Below are 18,796 nucleotides of genomic sequence, written 5' to 3'. Positions count from 1 at the left end.
GTTTGTCAGAGTTTTGGAGGCAAGAGGTTTGTTTTCCTCAAACAAAAATGTGATTCAGCTGGGATTATTTTCAGAACAATGCAGTCATTTTTTGCATGATCCTCTGATCTTTGATTCTTAAAAAACAAAACCTCCAAATTGTCAGTAACTTTGTTATTAAATATTAAATATAGCTTCTTGATCCCTGTCTCATCTCGTCCCCCTGGTAGCATAGCATTCTGGGAATGAGGATGGGAGACAGTAATATTGGACAAGAGACATGGAATGGGACTCTTGAGTTCTTATTTCTCCATTGACCTTGGAAGTAACGACAAGCATTTTCTGGACTGGGTTAGAAACGAATTGAACCAAGGGCCTTTCTGAGGGCTAGGGTGGGGCAGGACTGCATAGAGGCCTTCAGGAGAAGTAGAAGACAGTCCTTTGGGTAGGAAGGTGTTTCTGTTGACCCCCATGTCATTAATTAGGCATTTCTTTTTGCCTCCCTCCACCCTATAATGAGGAGAGGTCATACTCTCACGTGGGCCCTTTCTGGATCAACACAGTCCCAGAGATGGAGGACAACTGGCTGCTAACTGGGCCATATTGGGAAAGAACCCATTATGTTGATCTTACTAGGACAGCGTAGCTCAGAGGGTAGCATCCGCTCTAGTTTGCAGATTCCTGGTATAGTGGATAGAGTGTTGGAGCAGGCGTCAGGAAAATGAGGTAACTCTGTCCCAGACCTGTACTAGCTCTGTGATGCTGGGCCAACCCCTTAACTTCTCTGAACCTCAGTTTCCTTATTTGTAAAATGAGGATAATGATCCCTGTAGCACCTACTTATGGAGTAGTTGGGAGGTTCCAACAGCACAAATGTCTCTCATGATGCTACGTAGGAGTTGTAATTTGTGTTGTTAGCCCCACGCCATAACCAGCTCCTCATCCAAATGAGTGGACCAGACGCAGATGTGAGAACATTAACAAGGAAGGAGGAGAGAAAGCAACTGCTAGGTCTACAGCGTTTCTTCACATCTCACAATCCAAGGGTAAGGTTGGAACTGTAGAACCATTGGATGCCTCAGCTGGAAAGGGGATTAGAATGTAGGCCGTCAGGGTTGAGGGGCCTCACAATATGGAGTGGCAGAGCTGGAAGGAACATTAGAATACAGAATGCCACAGCTGCAGGGTTCTTAGAACGTAGACCATCAGAGCTGGGAAGGACCTTAGAAAATAGAACACCAGAGCTAGAAGACACCTTAGAGCATGGACTATAGAATGCCAGAACTGAGGAGTCCTTAGAACACAGAAGATCAGAACTGGAAGGGACCTTAGAACAAAGAACAGAGAATATCAGGTTTGGGAAGGGCCTTAGAACATCGAACATAGAACACCAGATCTGTGGAGTCCTTAGAGCATAGAAGATGAGAACTGGAAGGGACCTTAGAACAAAGAACAGAGAACATCTGAGTTGGGAAGAGCCTGAGAACATAGAACACCAGACCTGGGGAGTCTTTAGAATACAGAACACTGAAGCCAGAAAGGACCTTGGAATATTAGAACTAGAAAGAACCTTAGAGCATAGGACATCAAAGCTGGAGGAGCCTTCAAACACAGAACTTTAGGCCTTAAAACATAGACCATCAGAGCTGGAGGGGCCTTGGAACACAGAACATCAGAGCTGGAGGGGGCTTAGAATATAGAACAGAAAAGGTCATAGCTAGAGGAGACTTTAGATCATAGAAGGTCCTTAGAACATAGAACATTGAAGATGAGAGCTGGAAGAGGCCTTAGGACATTGAACATAGAACACAAGAGGTCAGAACTGAGAGGAGCCTTAGGACATAGAAGGTCATAGTTGGAAGGGACTAGAAGGAAATGATAAGATGGGCAAATCATATCATATTCCACTTGACCCGTTATTTAAACTAAGGGGTTTGATTTCTGAAAATGTAATTAAGCCCCCCCCTCGCCACTGACCACATCTCCTCCTTAGTCTGGCAGAGGGAGGAGACTGATATGGTGGTTTTACCCGAAGTGCTTGACCCGGGAGGCTTGGCAGTCAGCAGGCTTCTTGGGCTGGGTCTTCACTTCCCCTGTTTATTGTGCCCTCTCTGCCATCTTTAATCTGACGGTCAGAGATAGTCACAACCATGGTGCTTGGCTAAGCCCTCCTGGCTAACTTCTACCTTTTTCTAGGTGTTACCGTGTGCCAGGGCTCCTGACAGCCTCTCTGACCTGGCACCTGGTAGCTGAAGCCCCAGGAATAGCTTGGTTCTTTGAAACTTCATCTGAGCCCTCTGGGCCCTTCAGCTTTCATCCACCCCAGCTCTTATGGTTATGAGGTTTTGTCATCATACCTAAATCCGAGTCTGTGAAGCTTTCACCCATTGCTCCTGGTTCTGACCTCAGGGGCCAAACAGAACAAAGTGAATCCCTCGGCCACAAGACAGTCCCAGAAACAGGACTACTTTCCCCCATCCTTGCCCTCTGCATCCTCCCCCTACCCCGATGTCTTCTCTTCCAGGCCAAATATCCCCAATTCCTTCAGCTAATCCTCTTCTAACGTGGACTCGAGCCCCTTGATGAAGCTGGCTGCAGAATCGGGTTCAGTCCTCCAGCCCATTCTCCGAAGGGTGGCCTCCTTTTATCCCCGACTTGGGACTTTGCACACGGTTCTGTGGGAAGATCCTAACCCCACCACGTACACTGAGTCAGAACCTAGTGGATTAGAGTGGTAAAAGCACTGGGTTTGGAGTCAGTGCACCTGAGTTTGAATGGCAGGTGGACGGCTTACCACCTGGATGACCTTGAGTAAATTCCTCAGCCTCTTGGTATCTCAGTTTTCTTGTCTGTAAAATGGAGTTGGCCAGATGGCTTCTCAGGTCCCCTAAGTCCCAAGCCTGGGTGATCTTGTTCCTAGGATCCTGGGAGCTAACGAGAAAGTCTTGCCCCAGATTCATATCTAATTAGCTTTCTCAAAGGATACACACGGGCTTTCTCTCCAGCGTTTTGGAAATGCCGTGGCGAGGTCTTCCCCTTTGTAGCTGCCTTCTGGGACAGGCCAGTTCAGCCTTGTTCTCTGTTCCTCTAATCAGGCTCCCACTTCTTTCTCTTGTTTCCCATCTCTTTCTCATGCTGTTAGTTATTATTAGCTTGGCCCAGTGGCTAGGAAGTCAGCCTCCAAGCTGGGAAGACTCAGGTCAGGTCTCTCCTCTAAGCCCGTATTTGGTGTCATTCATGTGCTCTAGAGAAATCTCTAAGAAAGAGGTTCTTAACCCAAGGCCCCTAAACTGATAACAGTATTTATTGTACCAGTGGAATTAGTTTATCTTTTAATCCTGTGTATTGTATTTGGTGGATTTAAAAGCATTTATCTGAGAAGGGGTCCATAGGCTTCCCTAGACTTGCCCAGGGTCACACAACCCATCTAGGTCAGACACAGGTAGAGTTAAGTATCCCTGCTCTAAGACTGTACATTTCAGAGATGCTGACCTCTGTTACTAGAGGATGTTTGGAATTTCTCCATTTCAGAGAAATCACAGGCCCAGTTCCTAAGCCTATCCCTTTTCCTATTATTATTGTCATCATTTTCTTTCAAACCCAGTGGGAGTTCTGCTGTTTCCAGTCTCTTTGAGTTCCTCCTGGAGGAAGCAGGCATTCTACTGGCTGGGCCTAGGCCTTGATGTCTGGACAAAGGTCCAGAGGGACTGGATGGGAGACTTCATAGACCAGGAAACTCAGACTGAGCTCCTAGCAATGAAGGGGAAGTGAAAGAAACATATGGCCTGTCTGGGCCTGCAGAACATAACCGCATTTAAATGTGGGCTTTGGAATCATGTTGAAATGAGGACATTCAGAAAGTTGTTGGCCGTGGGTTGGGGTGCATTGATGAGCTGGTATAGTATCTTGCTGCCTGCTGGGTGATGTAGTGGATAGAGCCCTGGACCTGAAGTCAGGAAGACCTGAGTTCAAATATAGCCTCAGACATTTACTAGCTGTGTGACCCTGGGCAGGTCACTTAACCCTGTTTACCTCAGTTTCCTCATCTGTAAAATGAGCTAGAGAAAGAAATGGCAAACCACTCCAGTAGCTTTGCCAAGAAAACTCAAATGGAGTCAAGAAGAGTCAGACAGGAGTGAAATGACCACACTAGCACCCACCTCTTCTCACAAAGAGGGGACAAAGAACAAAAAGCAGTCAGTGGAGGTGTCTGGGTGGGCCAGGAGAAGTGGGGAGTCACCTTTGGCTCCCTTCTCCTCTTTCGCCCTCTGGACTCTTGCCACGTCTTGCCAATTCGAGCTCCTCAGCCTCACTTGTATTCAGCCCTCGTCTCCATCCCAGTTCAAGACTCCATCGCTCCTCACCTGTGCTTATCAGGATAGTTCCCTAACTCATCCTCTGGCCTCTGTTCTTTCATTTCTTCCCAATCCATTGTTCACACATCTGGGAAACCAATTATGTAAAGGCACAGGTCTGACTCACTGGCTCCTTCTGCTGCTAACTTTGTGACTCTGAGCAAGACACTTAACCCCTCTGGGCCTCAATTTCCTAGACGCTCCTCTGATCATCTATTGCTTAGAACCTTCCGTGGCTTCTTTGGACTTTTCCATCCTGCCCCTCTCCAAGGTCTACCTCCCGATTTCTCCCCTTTGGTGTGTTGTCTGCCCCTCTTCGACTTGAAGCTCCCTGTGGGCCGTAGTCAATGCATAGTAAATGTTTCTTAACTGACTGACTGGTTCCCTATTGCCTGTAAACTAAAATACCAACTCCTTAGCTCGGCACTCTATGGCCTCTGCCACCTGCCTCCCACCAGCCCTTCTATCCCTACTTCAAACATTCCCTTTCAAACTACATTGCTGGCTGTGTCCTTCTTTCTCCTCTTGAAGGGCCATTTCCCACCTCTGGGTATTTGCTTAGTTATCCACTAAGCCTGAAATAAAAATACATATTTTTTTGGCATTTCTGTAGCACTTTACAGATATTATTTGAAGTGCCCCCCTGCCTCTCCCAACCTGACTTTTCAGTTAAGGCTCAGCTTAGGGACTACTTCCTCCCAGTCTTGATTCTCTCCTCCTTCCTTCCAGTTGAGACCAAGGTTTCCTCTCTCAAATGTGTCTCATATGTTTCAAAACTAGATCTCTTCTTTATGTTCTAGTATATAGGGCATCCCCAAAGCCCTTCCATTAAGGCGTAAAACGACATGTCTTCTTGTACTGAATTTGCAGAGTTGTTCAAAAGAGATAGGATTTTATCAGCATAGGGTTGACTTTCACTGGTACAGAGCACAACCCCTTACTGGAGGATGTCCTGATTTTCTGAGTCACAGCTTGTCTTGGGGAAGCAGCCATTTGCACAAATGAGCACTTTATTTAGGTCTTCCAGGCCTCAGCTGTGTGGAAAGAGCAGGGTTTCCTGGTCTAGAGGCACACCCTACTCTGCCATCTTTGCACTGAGCCCTCCCTATAGTAGCCTGAGCTGGCGCACCCTCCCCTGGTGCTGTTTTGCAGATGGACACTTTGGAAGCTGGGAAGAGAAATCAGTTAATCAATTAGCATTTATTAAGCACTTACTGTCCAGTGCTGTGGGCAGCTAGGTGACACAGTGGATAGAGTGCCAGGCCTGGAGTCACAAAGACTCATCTTCCTGAGTTTCGATCAGGCCTCAGACACTTACTAGCTATGTGACCCTGGACAAGTCACTTAACCCTGTTTGCCTCAGTTTCCTCATCTGTCAAATGAGCTGGAGAAGGAAATGGCAAACCACTCCAGTATCTCTGCCAAGAAAACCCCAAATGGGGTCATGGAGAGTTGGACATGCCCGAAAAATAACAACAAACAGTCCTTGTGCTATGCAGGGACAAACAAAGACACAAGGGACATGGTTCCTGCCATCACTTTATATTGAAGGCAGGGACTGTCTTTTGCCTCTTTTTGTATCCCTGGCACATAGTAGGTGCTTAACATTTATTGGTTGATTGGGGAATCCAGCCTGTGTTCAGATAAGTAAATAGAGGAGTGATTCAGAGTGAATATCCAGTGGTCTGAGAGGGACTGGGTTGAGGGAGCTGTTCTCAACAATTGAGTTTCTATTTGCAGGGAGCTGGGGTGGGGTGTCTAAGGTGTGGGGAGGAGGGAGAGGCTAGGCAGCCTGTGGTAAGGGCCTGAGGGCAGGAGATGGAATATTGGGTGCGTGCAGAGATGTGAGAGTCGGCCAGCCTGCCTGGGTCACAGAGTTTGTGAGGGGAAGGAATGTGTCATCAGCCTGGAAACAGAGCTTGGAGCCAGATTGGAAAGGGCTTTCAGTGCCAAGCAGAGAGGTTGGTACTTCATTTGAAAGCCAGTGGGGAGCCTTTTGGCCCTCTGGAGAAGAGGAGCGACACGATCAGGCTTGAGCTTTGGGAAGATCGTTTGGGTGGCTGTGTGGAGGAGGCATGGGAGAAGAGGTAGTCTGGAGGCAGGGAGGCCAGGTAGGAGACTGTTTCCATAGTCCAGGAAAGAGGTGATGAGGGAGTGAACTAAGGCAGTTGTGGTAGGGTAGGAAGGAGGGAACTGAAGAGAGATGTTGAGGAAGGAGAATGAACAAGATGGGGAGGAAGAGGGAAGAGTTGAGAATGCATGGGTGTGCCCTCTACAGAAACAGAGAAGTTAGGAGGAAGATTGGCTTTAGCTAGGAAGGAAGCCAGTTTTTATAAAGTACCTACTATGTGCCAGGCACTATGCTAAGCACTCTATAAATACATATCATTTGATCCTCACCTGTAAAATAGGTGTTATTATTATCCCCATTTTACAGTTGAGGAAACTGAGACACATAGAGATTAAGGGACTTGTCCAGCGTCACGCAAGTAATAAGTGTCCAAGGCTGGATTTGAACTCAAGTCTTCCAGACTCCAAGCCCAGTGCTTTGTCCACTGATGAATTCCAACTCGGACATGTTGAATTTTGCTCTGGGACATTCAGATGGTGATGTTCAATAAGTGGTTGGTGGTGTGGATCTGCTCAGGAGAGAGATTATGGCTGGATATTTTGGCCTTGGAATCTACAGGGCAAGGTGACAGTTGAACCCGTGGGAGCTGAGATCACCAGGAGAGAAGAGGGGGCCCAGGACTAAGCCTTGGGGTACACCCTCACATAGGGCTTGGGGCATGGATGGCAAACCTGCGAAGAAATAAATGGTCAGGCAGGTAGGAAGAGGGTTGCCTTTTAGGACCTCGTCCCTGAGGATGTAGTGATCGGCCTTATTCGACTGTATGCTGCTTGAGGGCAGCACTCAGTTTTAACTGGTCATTTAGGTGCCGGCACCACAGAATACCAGGATGGAACAGGATCCTGACATCCTGGGATAGTGAGATTATCGAGAAGGAGTGAGTAGGCAGCGTTGGGGCTGAGAAGGACGAGGCTTGGACAAGAGGCCATTGGATTTGGTAATGAAAAGATCTTTGGAGACGAGGTCCGCAGGAAAGTGGCTGTCAAGAGACGGAGATCCTTGCGCCAGGTGCCACCGGGAGCCCTGTCACCTCCCATCGTGTGACGCAGCTCCACCAAATGCCCAGGAGCTCACTAAATGTAGTTCATTGAAAAATGGGGGAGGGGGGAGAAGACCATGTCAGCAGCACAAAATAACATTATTACCACTGAGACAGAGCTGCCTATTGAGGACTGTACAATGGGGCCATTGTAGGGAGGCCTCAGCTGGGGGGCAGGAGGGGGCACCCTTTGCCCTTTTGTGTTCAGTCTCTGGTTGAGGCTGCGAGCTATAACTTCTCCAGTATAATTCATGGAGTCCTGATGAGGCATCCTGGAGACATTGATCCAGACCTTGACCTCTGGACTACTTTTTAGCTGTTTCCTAGTGCTTGGAAATCACCAAGATCAGTCACGATTCTCAAAGGCTCCAGGGAGCAAGTCACATCCATTTTGCCGAGGAAGAAACTGAGGTAACAGAGAAAGGAAGTGAGTTCCATACAGCTACATCTTGACACAGGGCTGATGTTGGCTGGAGTGGGTCCAGTTGACCTGGAGGTAACCTTGGACATCCTGGACGAGGCTCTCTACCAGAAGGCTGGCACAGAAATATCATAAATAATAATAATAGTAACAATAACCACGACAATAAACATTTATAAAGGGCTTTCAGATTTGCAGAGCACGCTCCAAGCATTCTCTTATTTGATCCTCTCACATCCCTCTGAGGCAGATCTTCCAGCTGTCTGCATTTCACAGTTGAGGAAACAGGCTAAGAACGTATGAGCCCTGGCTTGCATGCCTATTAGGTTTCAGTGGCAGGCTTCAAACTCAGATCTTCATGACTCTGTCGTTAGCATTGTAGTCACTATACCATCCAGCTGTGCATGGCAGAAAGGCCTCCGGTTTGGGAATAACAGGAACACAGATTGAGACATGATTTTATAGATGAGACAAATGACCCCCGGAGAGGGGCAGTGTGTGGCTAAGTTACTACAGGTCACTGACAGAGTAGGGATTCGAACCCAGGTCTTTTGACTCCAAAGCCAACAGACTTTGAACCGCGTCATATTGTCTCCTCCATCAGAAGTGAGTTTAAATCCATGTGCTAGCTTTGGGCGAATGACTTCTTCTCTTGGAGCCTTAATTTCCTTTTTTTGTGAAAAGGGGATGGTGGTTGTATTGCTTATCTCACAGGGTTGCTTTGAGGGTCAAATAGATAACATATGTAAAGAACTTTATTAAGTTATTGCTTTGGAGAATTAATGAATGAAAGAAAAACATTATTAATGATAATAGCCAACATTCATATAGTGCTTTACAAATATTAGCATTTGCAATGCGCTTTGCAAGTATTATCTTATTTAATCTTCATAAGATTAAATGGGAGGTGGGTGCTGTTACTTATCCCCATTTTATAGAGGAGAAAATTGAAGCAGATAGGCTAAGTGACTTGCCCAGGGTCACACAGTTAGTAAGCATAAGAGGCAGGATTTGAACTCTAGTCTTCTTGACTCCAGGACTAATGCTTTACCTACTGTGGTGCCTCCTAGCTGCCTTAAGTGTTTATTATGGGCCAGGCACTTTTCCAGTCACTGAGGATACAAGTATGGATTTTTACTGATATATTTTACCTCTCTTAGATTTTCCCCTGCATCCCTCCCTTGACCTTTCTCAGAGAGCAATTTCCTTTAACAAGGATTTTTTTTTAAAAGAGAAAAAAGAAGAAGAGAAGAGAAAAAAACTAACCAGTATATTGAAAAAAAATAGACATTACATACAATGTGTCACACATTGGGAGTCCCCCCCCACCACTTCACCTCTGCAAAGGATTGTGGGGACAGGTCTTCTCACTTCTCTTCTTTGGGGCCAAACTTATTCTTTATAATTTTGCAGTTATCTCTCTTCAATTATTTTGTGGTTCTTTTTATTTACATTGATTAGGTTTTGTTTATATTGTTTTCTTGGCTCTGCTTACTTCACTCTGCATCAGTTCATATTAATCTTTGAGGCTTCTCTGAATTTATCATGCTTATTTTTTTACAGCAAAGTAAGATTTTATTATATTCCTGTGCCACAGTTTGTTTAGCCATTCCTCAATGGATGGGCATCTACTTTGTTTCTGGTTCTTTTCTGCCAAAAAAACCCCCAAAACTACTGCTATAATTATTTTGATATAAATATAAATATGTATATATTGAGAGCTATAAATATATAGAGCTCTTCTTCCTATTAATGACCTGCAATACCTAGCAGTGAAATCTCTGAGTCAAAGGGCATGAATATTTTAGCCACTTTATGTAATTCCAAATGGATTTCTAGAATGGTTGTACTAATTCACAGCTTCGACAACAATGTATTAGTATGCCTGTTTTTTCATAACTCCTCCAACATTGACTCTTCCCATTTTTTGTCATCTTTGCCAATTGTTGAAAGCTATACAAAGTATATTTACATAGGAATCTTTTTTTAATACCATAATATCCGTTCAAAATTTAAAGCAAGCATCGTATTCAGTGGGGATACAGTAAAAGCTTCCTCAGTAAATATAGGAGTAAAGCAAGGATGTGCCCTTTCCTTATCATCATTTAATATAATTCTAGAAATGTAAGCAATAGCGAGAAGGTGAGATAATGAAATAAAATGAATAAAAGCAGGCAATGAAGAGACAAAACCATCCCTATTAGGTGGTACAGTAGAAGACCACTAGACCAGAGTTCAAATCTGACCTCAGACACTTAGCTGTGTGACCCTAGGCCAGTCATTGCCTTCTTTCTGACTCAGTTTCCTCATCTAAAAAAAGGGGATAATAAAATCTACCTCCAAGAATTGTGATGATAGAGTGAGGTATTTGTAAAGTACTCTGTAAACCTGAAAACACTATATAAATGCTTGCTATTATTATTTGCTGATGACATGGTGTTTTACCTAGAAAACATCTGTGAATCAGTCAAGGAATTAATTGTGAGAATAGCTTTAGCAAAGCTACAGGCTAAAAATAAATGCACAAAATCAACAGAATTTCTATTTAATAACAAATCTCAGAGGCATTAATAGGAAGGAAAATCACAGTCAGAGTAACTGCAAAATACACAAAATATTTAGGAGTCAGTTTACTGAAGCACACTCAGTGCTTGCATAGATTCAATTAAAAAATGCTCTTTAAAGAAATGAAGAACAGCATTAATAGTTGGAGGAATATTTGGTGTTCATGGCTGGGCTGTGTCAATCTAATATAAATAGTAATCCCACCAAAGTTAGTTTACATATATAATACTACATTGATCAAACTACTAAAGGGATATTTTACAGAGCAAAATAAAATAATAACAGAATTCATTGGGGAGGGAAACAAAAGATTTAGGATATCCAGGGAAATAATGGGAAAAGGTAAGAATGAAGGGAGAAGAACACTTGCAGTTCTCCGACTATATTATAAGGTAGCTATCGCTCAAGCTATTTGGTACTGGTTAAAAAAAATAGAGAAGTAGATCATTGGAATAGACTGGACAGGGAAGATATCAGAAACAATGGAAATCAATAGTCCAGCATATGACAAACCTGAAAATATAAATTGCTTCAGAAAGAACTTCCCATTTCATAAGAAGTTTTAGGAAAATTGGAAAAGTTATGGCAGAAATTAGGCTACCATCTTATACCATATTCCACAGCTAATTAAAAATATATAGAAGATGTGGATATTAAAATTCACAGCATTAAAAAATCAGAAGAGCAGCATATTATATACCTTCTGCAGCCGTGAATAGGAGATGAAGTCTTAACCAAACAGAGGATAGAGGCAAGTATGATGTAAGATGAAAGAAAACTAACATTTTTTTAAGCATCCATTGTGTAAGTCAAGGTGCTTCAGGGATGGGGAACCTGTGACCTTGAGGTCACATGTGTCCTTCTAGGTCCTTGGGTGCGGCCTTTTGACTGAGTCCAAGTTTTACAGAACAAATCCTTTTGTAAAGGGGATTTGTTCTGTGAAGTTTGGCTTCAGTGAAAGGGCCATATTTGAGGGCTTAGGGGGCCCATGTTGGTTCCCCACCCCTGTGCCAAGTGTTTTACGAATATGATCTTGTTTGATTCTCTGGGAGGTAGGTGCTGTTATGATCACCATTTTACCCTTGAGGAAACTGAGGCAGTCAGAAGTCAAGTGATGTGCCCAGGGTCTCACGACTACCAAGTGTCAGAGGTAGGATATGAACTCGGGACTTCCTGACTCCGGGTCCAGCGTTCCATCCGCTGAACCACTTTCTGCTTCAATAGCGAATTTTGATTACAAGACATTTAAAAGCTTTTGCAGAAACAAAATTCATGCAACTAGCATAAATAGAAAAGCAGTGGAGTTGGAGGAAAAAACCCTTTTTATCCAATATCTGTGCTAAGGGAATAGTATCCAAGATAAGGTAGCAGTTTTGGGTGTCCCAAAAGTCTTAATGCAGTGACAAGCTTTAATCACTTAAATATTACCTTAAGCTTTAATTACTTAAAATGTCACTAATGCTTTTAGGATGCCCTGTATTGATAAGTAAAAGAAACATATGAGACCAAAAGCCATTCCCTGATAGAAACGTGGTCAAAGGATGTGAACAAAAATTTCTCAAAAAAAAAAATTGCAAGCTCTTCACCAGATTACTAATAAGAGAAATGCGAATCAAAACAACCTTGGGGTTGACTTCCCTTTGCACCTCAATCAATTAATCACTAAACATTTACTTAGTACCTACTGTGTGCTAGGCACTGTACTAAATGAGGGTAATCTATCAGTAAAAATGTATTAAGTGCCTACTATGTTCCAGGGACTGTGCTAAGCATGGGGGGGGGGCGGATATAAAAAGAGGCAAAAGACAGGTCCCTGTGCTTAAGGAGGTCTCTGGAGCCAGGAGTAGCTGTAGTCATTATGTAACTGTAATGTTACAGAAAGAATATAGAGCTACCTTATAAGGCAGTAAGCTCCCTGTTGCTGGAGGTATTCAAGGAGAGGTTTGAGGGCCTCTGAGATGATATAACTCTTCCCTTTGGGGGTTGATTTCACTTTCTCTCCTTACCACATCACATAAATCTTCCCTTGCATAATTCTTAATATCTGTCATGTCCCATTATGTCTCTGCGGCACATTTTGTCCTGCTATTGCCCAATCGATATTTCGGAGATTTTTTTTTTTGGCCATTACGAATCAAACAGCTTTGAGTAGTTTAGTTGTCCCCTTCTCTGCTTCGGTAATGTCCTTAGGGTTTAGTCCTAGGAACCCATTGATCTCTCTTCTCAGGAAATGATTATTTATCTTTTAGCTTTTGAGAATTGGGCTCCTTTCCTTGGGCAAAACCGTGTAGTCCCAAACCATGCTCTGAGTCAGATTCAACTGAGGGTCCTGGTAATGACAGAGGCTAATTTACACTAACTAGAAACAAAGCTTCTTGTTGGCTGGCCCATTTGGAAGACAACTTTCTCTGAACTTGACTATCTGTTACCCTGATGATATGGGGGCCAGCCACTGGAGATGGGGGTCTTGGGTCTGAGGAGGTTTACTCATTTAAAGGAACTTTGAAACTGAAGCTGTTTCCAAGTTCTTCACTGAAACCAGAATAGCTCCTGTCAGTATTTGCTACTAGCAGGAGAATGCCCTCGGGCCTCTGCCAGTTATTGCTGACTTCAAAGAGATGGGAACCAGAGCAGAGTGGAGCATAGGTCCTATAGGGCTGGCAGCCACTTTATGGCTTGTCAAGGGTCCTAGAGGGAGGATTGATTTTTGGTCTTTATCTGTCAGTAAATGTGGCTGAGCCCTGAGTGGGCCTGAAAGAGCCGTAGACTGAACTTTAGCAACCTCAGTCCTAGTCCTGGTTGGGGGGCAGATTCTGGGACCCCCAGTCTAGGAGTCTTTCCACTGTACTAGTAGGGGCCCTGTGAATATTTCTTGAATGAATGAATGAATGAATGAATGAATGCTAGCAGTTGTATTCCCAATGCTGAAGTTTACCAAACTCTGCCGAAGCTGGAATGAATCACTTGGTGTTGTTTTGTCTTTGCTTTCTTATACTTGTATCGTTGCTCCCCTAGTACAGCGTAAACTTTTGGAGATGAGTAAACGTGTCATTTTTGTGTCTGTTCCCCGGTGCTTAGCACGGTCCTTGGCACAGGGGAGCCTTAAGGAAAGCTTTGTGGAATTGGATAGAGTTGAATGGTCTGTTGTTGAATTGGTGGGTTTGTAGTCCCTAGTATGAGGACCAGGAATTCCTGGCACTTTGTCGTTTCTTTTGAAGGTGTCTGAATGAACCTGAACAGTCTGAGAGGTTAGACAGCATCCAGGTCACTTTGAAGCCAAGGCTCCATCTGAGGTTGGCCTCGGGTGGGTGGAAGAGCTAGCCTGTAAAGTGCTCTTGGAGGCAGTTGGGTTGAGTATAGTGTTTTACACCGTGGATCATTCCGCAAGTGAAAAATGAGTCCAATGCATGAGTAGAAAAAACTCCTCAATTGTATTCTCTTTGGATACCTTGGGAGTAAACAATACATTCTCTTAAAAGGTCTACACTGAGAATAAACAATGATGTGTTCTCTTGAAAGGTCTAGACTGAGAATAAGCAATGTGTTCTCTTTGAAAGGTCTACACTGAGAATAAGCAATGTGTTCTCTTGAAAGGTCTAGACTAGGAGTAACCATTATATTCACTTGAAAGGTATAGAGGAGTAGACATTGTATTATCTTGGAAGGTCTGGACTAGGAGTAGGCATTGTATTCTCTTGAATGGTCTAGACTAGGATTAGATATTATATTCTCTTGAAAGGTCTAGACTAGGAATAAATAATGTATTCTCTTGAAAGGTCTAGGAGAAGCTGGGTGAGTCAGGAGGACCTCAGTTCAAATCTAGCCTTAGACGCTTGATGCTTACTAGCTGTCTGATCCTGGGCAAGTCTTTTAACCCTGATTGCTTCATAAAAAAAGGGAAAAAAAGCAGAAAAAAGGTCTAGACTAGAGTCAGCATGTTGGAAGTTATGGAAAGCAGGTTTTGGGCCCCAAGAGAGCTGGGTAAAGCCCTGTTTTAAACACATGATGGCTGTGTGACCCCAGGCTAGTTACTTAGCCTCTCAGTGTTTCAGGAAAACTATCTAAACTACTTGCCCAGGGTAACACAACTAGTAAGTTTCTCAGTCTGGATTTGAACTCAAGTCTTCTTGACTCCAGGCCTAGCTCTCTATCTACTGCCCTGGGAGTTCTTTGTCCTGATGAAATCACAAGTTCAATATCTATCTATCTATCTATCTATCTATCTATCTATCTATCTATCTATCTATCTGTCTATCTATCATCTCTCCATCCATCCATCCATCCATCCATCTAACTAAGTCTAATAGCATCTAGTTAGTAAGTTCTGCCACTTACTAGGTGAGTGGCAGCACGGGCAGGTCACTGGGCCCTGGCTCTGGAGTCATCTAAATGACATTCAAATACTTGCTCACTGGCAGTGGGGCTCTGGGTGAGTCATGCCATCTCTTTATTGCCTTTTCAGTGGCTTCCACGCTTCCTTCCAACTCTAATTGTGTGGTCCTGTGATCTTATAAGGCACCACACCTCTTGGTGTCTCAGTTTCTTCATCTGTGGAATGAGGAGGTTAGACTGTATTGCCTCAGCTTAGGATGAAGGAAGAGCAGGAGAGTGTGCTGGACCTGGGTTCAAGACTTGACCCTAATTCTCTCTGTGTGACCTTGGGCAAGTTACAACCTCTCTTAGACTCAGTTTGTCTCTAAAAAGGGGATAATAATGGTCTGAGGTTCCTTTTGTCTGAAGTCCCCACAGAGCTTTAGTGAACCTTAATGAGGCTCACAGATTTTACAGGATTATGTAAATGTCAGTTATTATTAAATGTGTAATGCTGAAAATATAGTTAATCTACTCCTCTTGTTCTGTGATAATACTGGGCACTTGGACCTTTTATTTGTGGTCGGTTCACACTTTCTTTGCCATTGCCCCTTTGGATTACGGTGGTTGGGTTAGTGGGGCCTTTACCTTTTAGCTTCTGAGAAAAGCTGAGGATAAAAATACTATCCCTTTCCATCCATCTTTGTAGGATTTCATGGGGGGGGCAGGGAGGAGTTTGTGTGTGTGTGTGTATGTGTGTGTGTGGGGGGCAAGAGAATGAACCTGGATGTAGGATCATAGAATCTTTGGGTTAGAAGAGGCTTCCAAGGTTATCTCATCCAACCTTTACCCGAAGCAGGAATCTTCACGTGATTCTTCACAGAGCACGGATAATTATAGATTGTCAGAGCGGGGAGGGACCTCACAACAGAAAGATGTCAAAACTGAGAGGAGCTTGAGAAAGCTGGGAGGGATTCTAGAGCACAGCACATAATAATGTTAAGAGACCTTAGGACATAGACCATAGAGTGTCAGAACTAAGAGAAACCTTAGAACATAGAGAGAATGTCAGTGCTGAGAGGGATCTTAGAACAGAGAACAGATAATATCAGAGCTAGGAGAGACCTTAGAACATAGAGAGAATGTCAGAGCTGAGAGTAATCTTAGAACATAGAAAAGATAATATCAGAGCTAGGAGAGATCTTAGAGCATAGAACATAGAATGTCAAAGATGGGAGGGATCTTGGAACATAGTATGTCAGACTAGGAGAGAACTTAGAACGTAGAGAGAGTTCAGAGCTGAGAGATCTTAGAACATAGAACAGAGAATGTCAGAGCTAGGAGAGACTTTAGAACATAGAACATAGAATGTCAGAGCTGGGAGAGATTTTGGAACATAGAACAGAGAATGTTGGAACTAGATGGGAGGGATCTTAGAACATAGAACAGAGAATGTCAGAGCTGGAAGGGAAATTGGAGCAAGCTGGAAGGGTCTTTTGAGAGGTCCTACTCCAAGCCCCTCCTGGTACAGATGAGGAAACTTTGGTTTGCGTCATGAGTTCCTGTTCCCTGTGCTCGAGGTGACCAGCTCACCACAGAGTGGTTCACTACCCCTTGCAGGAATCATTGAGAGGAACTCTCAGACTTGGGCACATTGCTGTGGAGTCTGAGTTTCCTATATAGAGGGAGGAACCCCTCCTCTTCCCCCCTTTTTATTTATTTATTTTTTTGGTTAGGCAATCGGGGTTAAGTGACTTGCCCAGGGTCACACAGCTAGTAAGTTATCAAGTGTCTGAGGTCGGATTTGAACTCAGGTCCCCCCTTTTTATTTTTGAGGGTGTCTCATGAAACTCTCTTTTTCCCTTGTTTGGTTGCTCTGGAGAATCCAGAGCCAAAGTTTCTTGCCAACACATCTGGCCCAGCAGATGCCCAGATATGTCACCAGGAAACAGACTCGTCAAGGAGATGAGGGTAGTTTGATTTGAATTTTCCACTTGTTTCCGAACTCAGGGCTGGCTCCCCAGCTACTCCATTCTGCCCTGCTAATGTGTCCTCTGGCCCAGCTGGCCTTGTTCTGGGCTCCCCTTCTCTCAGCCTGCCGCTCGCTCTCTGCTCCCAAGCGCCATGGCTCACCACCACCTTTTGTGACCTTGTTTACATGGCACTAGTGTCAGTGATGGGTGCTTCCCCTGCTGTGTTTGAGAGAGGGAAGCCTTCCTCAGAAAGGGAGTAATCCTGGCTCAGCTCCCTGGGCAAACTGCTTGTGGGACCTAGGAGCAGAGATTACAAGTGGGAGAGGCCTTAGAGACTGGGAGGAGTCCAGCCTTCTCGCTATGACGAGCGTCAGTTCCTAGGAAGGGGCCTATTGAGGACCTTCAGAGTCCTCCAATAGTAAATACCTTTCCCCTCACATGGCCCTGCATTTATGTCTGCTTTCTGTTTCTTTCCTTGCTCTCAGCTGCTGCTCCTCTTTTTTTTTTTTTAAAGGCAGTTGGGGTTAAGTGACTTGCCCAGGTTCACACAGCTAATTCAGCTGCTACTTCTCATGACAAATCAGTATCGTGGCCCATAGCAGTCTTTCTTACTTATGATTGGCTGTTGTGCATTTGGAAGCGAGATGCCCAGTCTGGTTAGAATTGTGTGTAAAGCAATAGGCAGTAGGCTCTAGAGTGAGGGCCTAAAGATTTCTCATCTTGAAGCATGTGGCCTCTTTGTGTGCCCTTTGTGACCCCCCCCTTCTGGGACCACTGACTTAGAGCTAGAATATAACTAAAAGACCATTTAATCCAACCCCCTAATTTTACAGGTGAAAAACTGAGGCCTGGAGAGATGATGATTTAGTAATAGTCATAATAATAGGCGCAGCTAAGTAATGCAGTGGATAGAGGGCCAGGGCTGGAGTCAGGAAGACCTGAGTTCAAATCTGGCCTCAGACACTTACTAGCTGTGTGATCCTGGGCGAGTCACTGAGTTCTGTTTGCCTCAGTTTCCTTGTCTGTAAAGTGAGCTGGAGAAGGAAATGACAAACCACTCCGGCATCCAGGAATACCCACATGGGGTCTCGGAGAGTCGGAGCCGAATGAAATGGCTGAACAACAACAACAGATAATGACAAGTGGCACATATCAGTGATGTTGGGTATGTGAAGTACTTTTATGTTTCTTATCTCATTAGATACGGCGTTCTGTGAAGTAGGTCCCATTGCTGGTCCCATTTTACAGATGAGGAAACTGGGACCCACAGAGGTGAAGTGACTTGTTCACAGTTACACAAGTAGGAAGTATCTGCGGAAGGATTAAAATTTAGCTTTTCCTGATTCCAAGTCCATAGTTCTATTCATTAGGCTACATTGCTCCGACTCTTTCCTAAGGTCAGACAGAGGGTTACAGAACCGAGTTTGAACTCAGGTCTTCTGATTTCAAAACCAGTATGTGTTCTGTGGTACCGTCTGCCTCAACTTCCTTGTTCTTAGCTCTTGGCAAGTTATGTAATAATACAAGGTGTTCTGTACCGAGGGCCAGATGTGTGGGATGGAGTAAGTGAGAGAGGATGGGTTCTCAGTAGGCTGTGCTATTGCTGGGACATGGGGCATATACGACTTAGTGTCACACAAATCGTGGTAAATTAATAACTAAAGCCAACTCCTGATCTCAAAGGGCTTCACAGAGGGGCAGGATGACCTGAATCTGAAGGATCAGTAGATTTTGGAGCAGCAGGGAGGACGCGCTTTAGGTAGGGGAGAATGAGGTGGAGAAAGGCAAGGAGGCAGGAAATCAGCTCCCCCTTTATTATCGCTTTCATGACCCTTGACCCCTTTTAGACTTCAGTTTAATTCAGTATATATTTATGAAGTGACTGCTACGGGCTAGACTTTGGTGATACAAAGAAAAAATGAAGCACGTAAGTGTGGTGACAATGAGCAGGTGCTACAGTGTGCCAGGCACCATGTTAAACCCTGGCGATACAAAGAAAGACAAAACCCCTCAAGTTGGCCC

General features: G+C 44.4%; 1 protein-coding gene across 2 annotated transcripts in view; it reads left to right on the top strand.

The window, feature by feature from the left end:
* DPYSL2 (dihydropyrimidinase like 2) overlaps positions 1–18,796 on the top strand; it is a 144,918-nt gene that overhangs the window by 53,587 nt on the left and 72,535 nt on the right. The gene's annotated exons all lie outside the window — the stretch shown is intronic.

This window comes from Phascolarctos cinereus, unplaced genomic scaffold (assembly GCF_003287225.1).
Source record: "Phascolarctos cinereus isolate Bilbo 61053 unplaced genomic scaffold, phaCin_HiC Scaffold_2;HRSCAF=192, whole genome shotgun sequence".
Classification (NCBI taxonomy): domain Eukaryota; kingdom Metazoa; phylum Chordata; class Mammalia; order Diprotodontia; family Phascolarctidae; genus Phascolarctos; species Phascolarctos cinereus.
The sequence above is the reverse complement of the archived record's forward strand: the minus strand, read 5'-3'. Positions and strand labels throughout refer to the sequence as shown.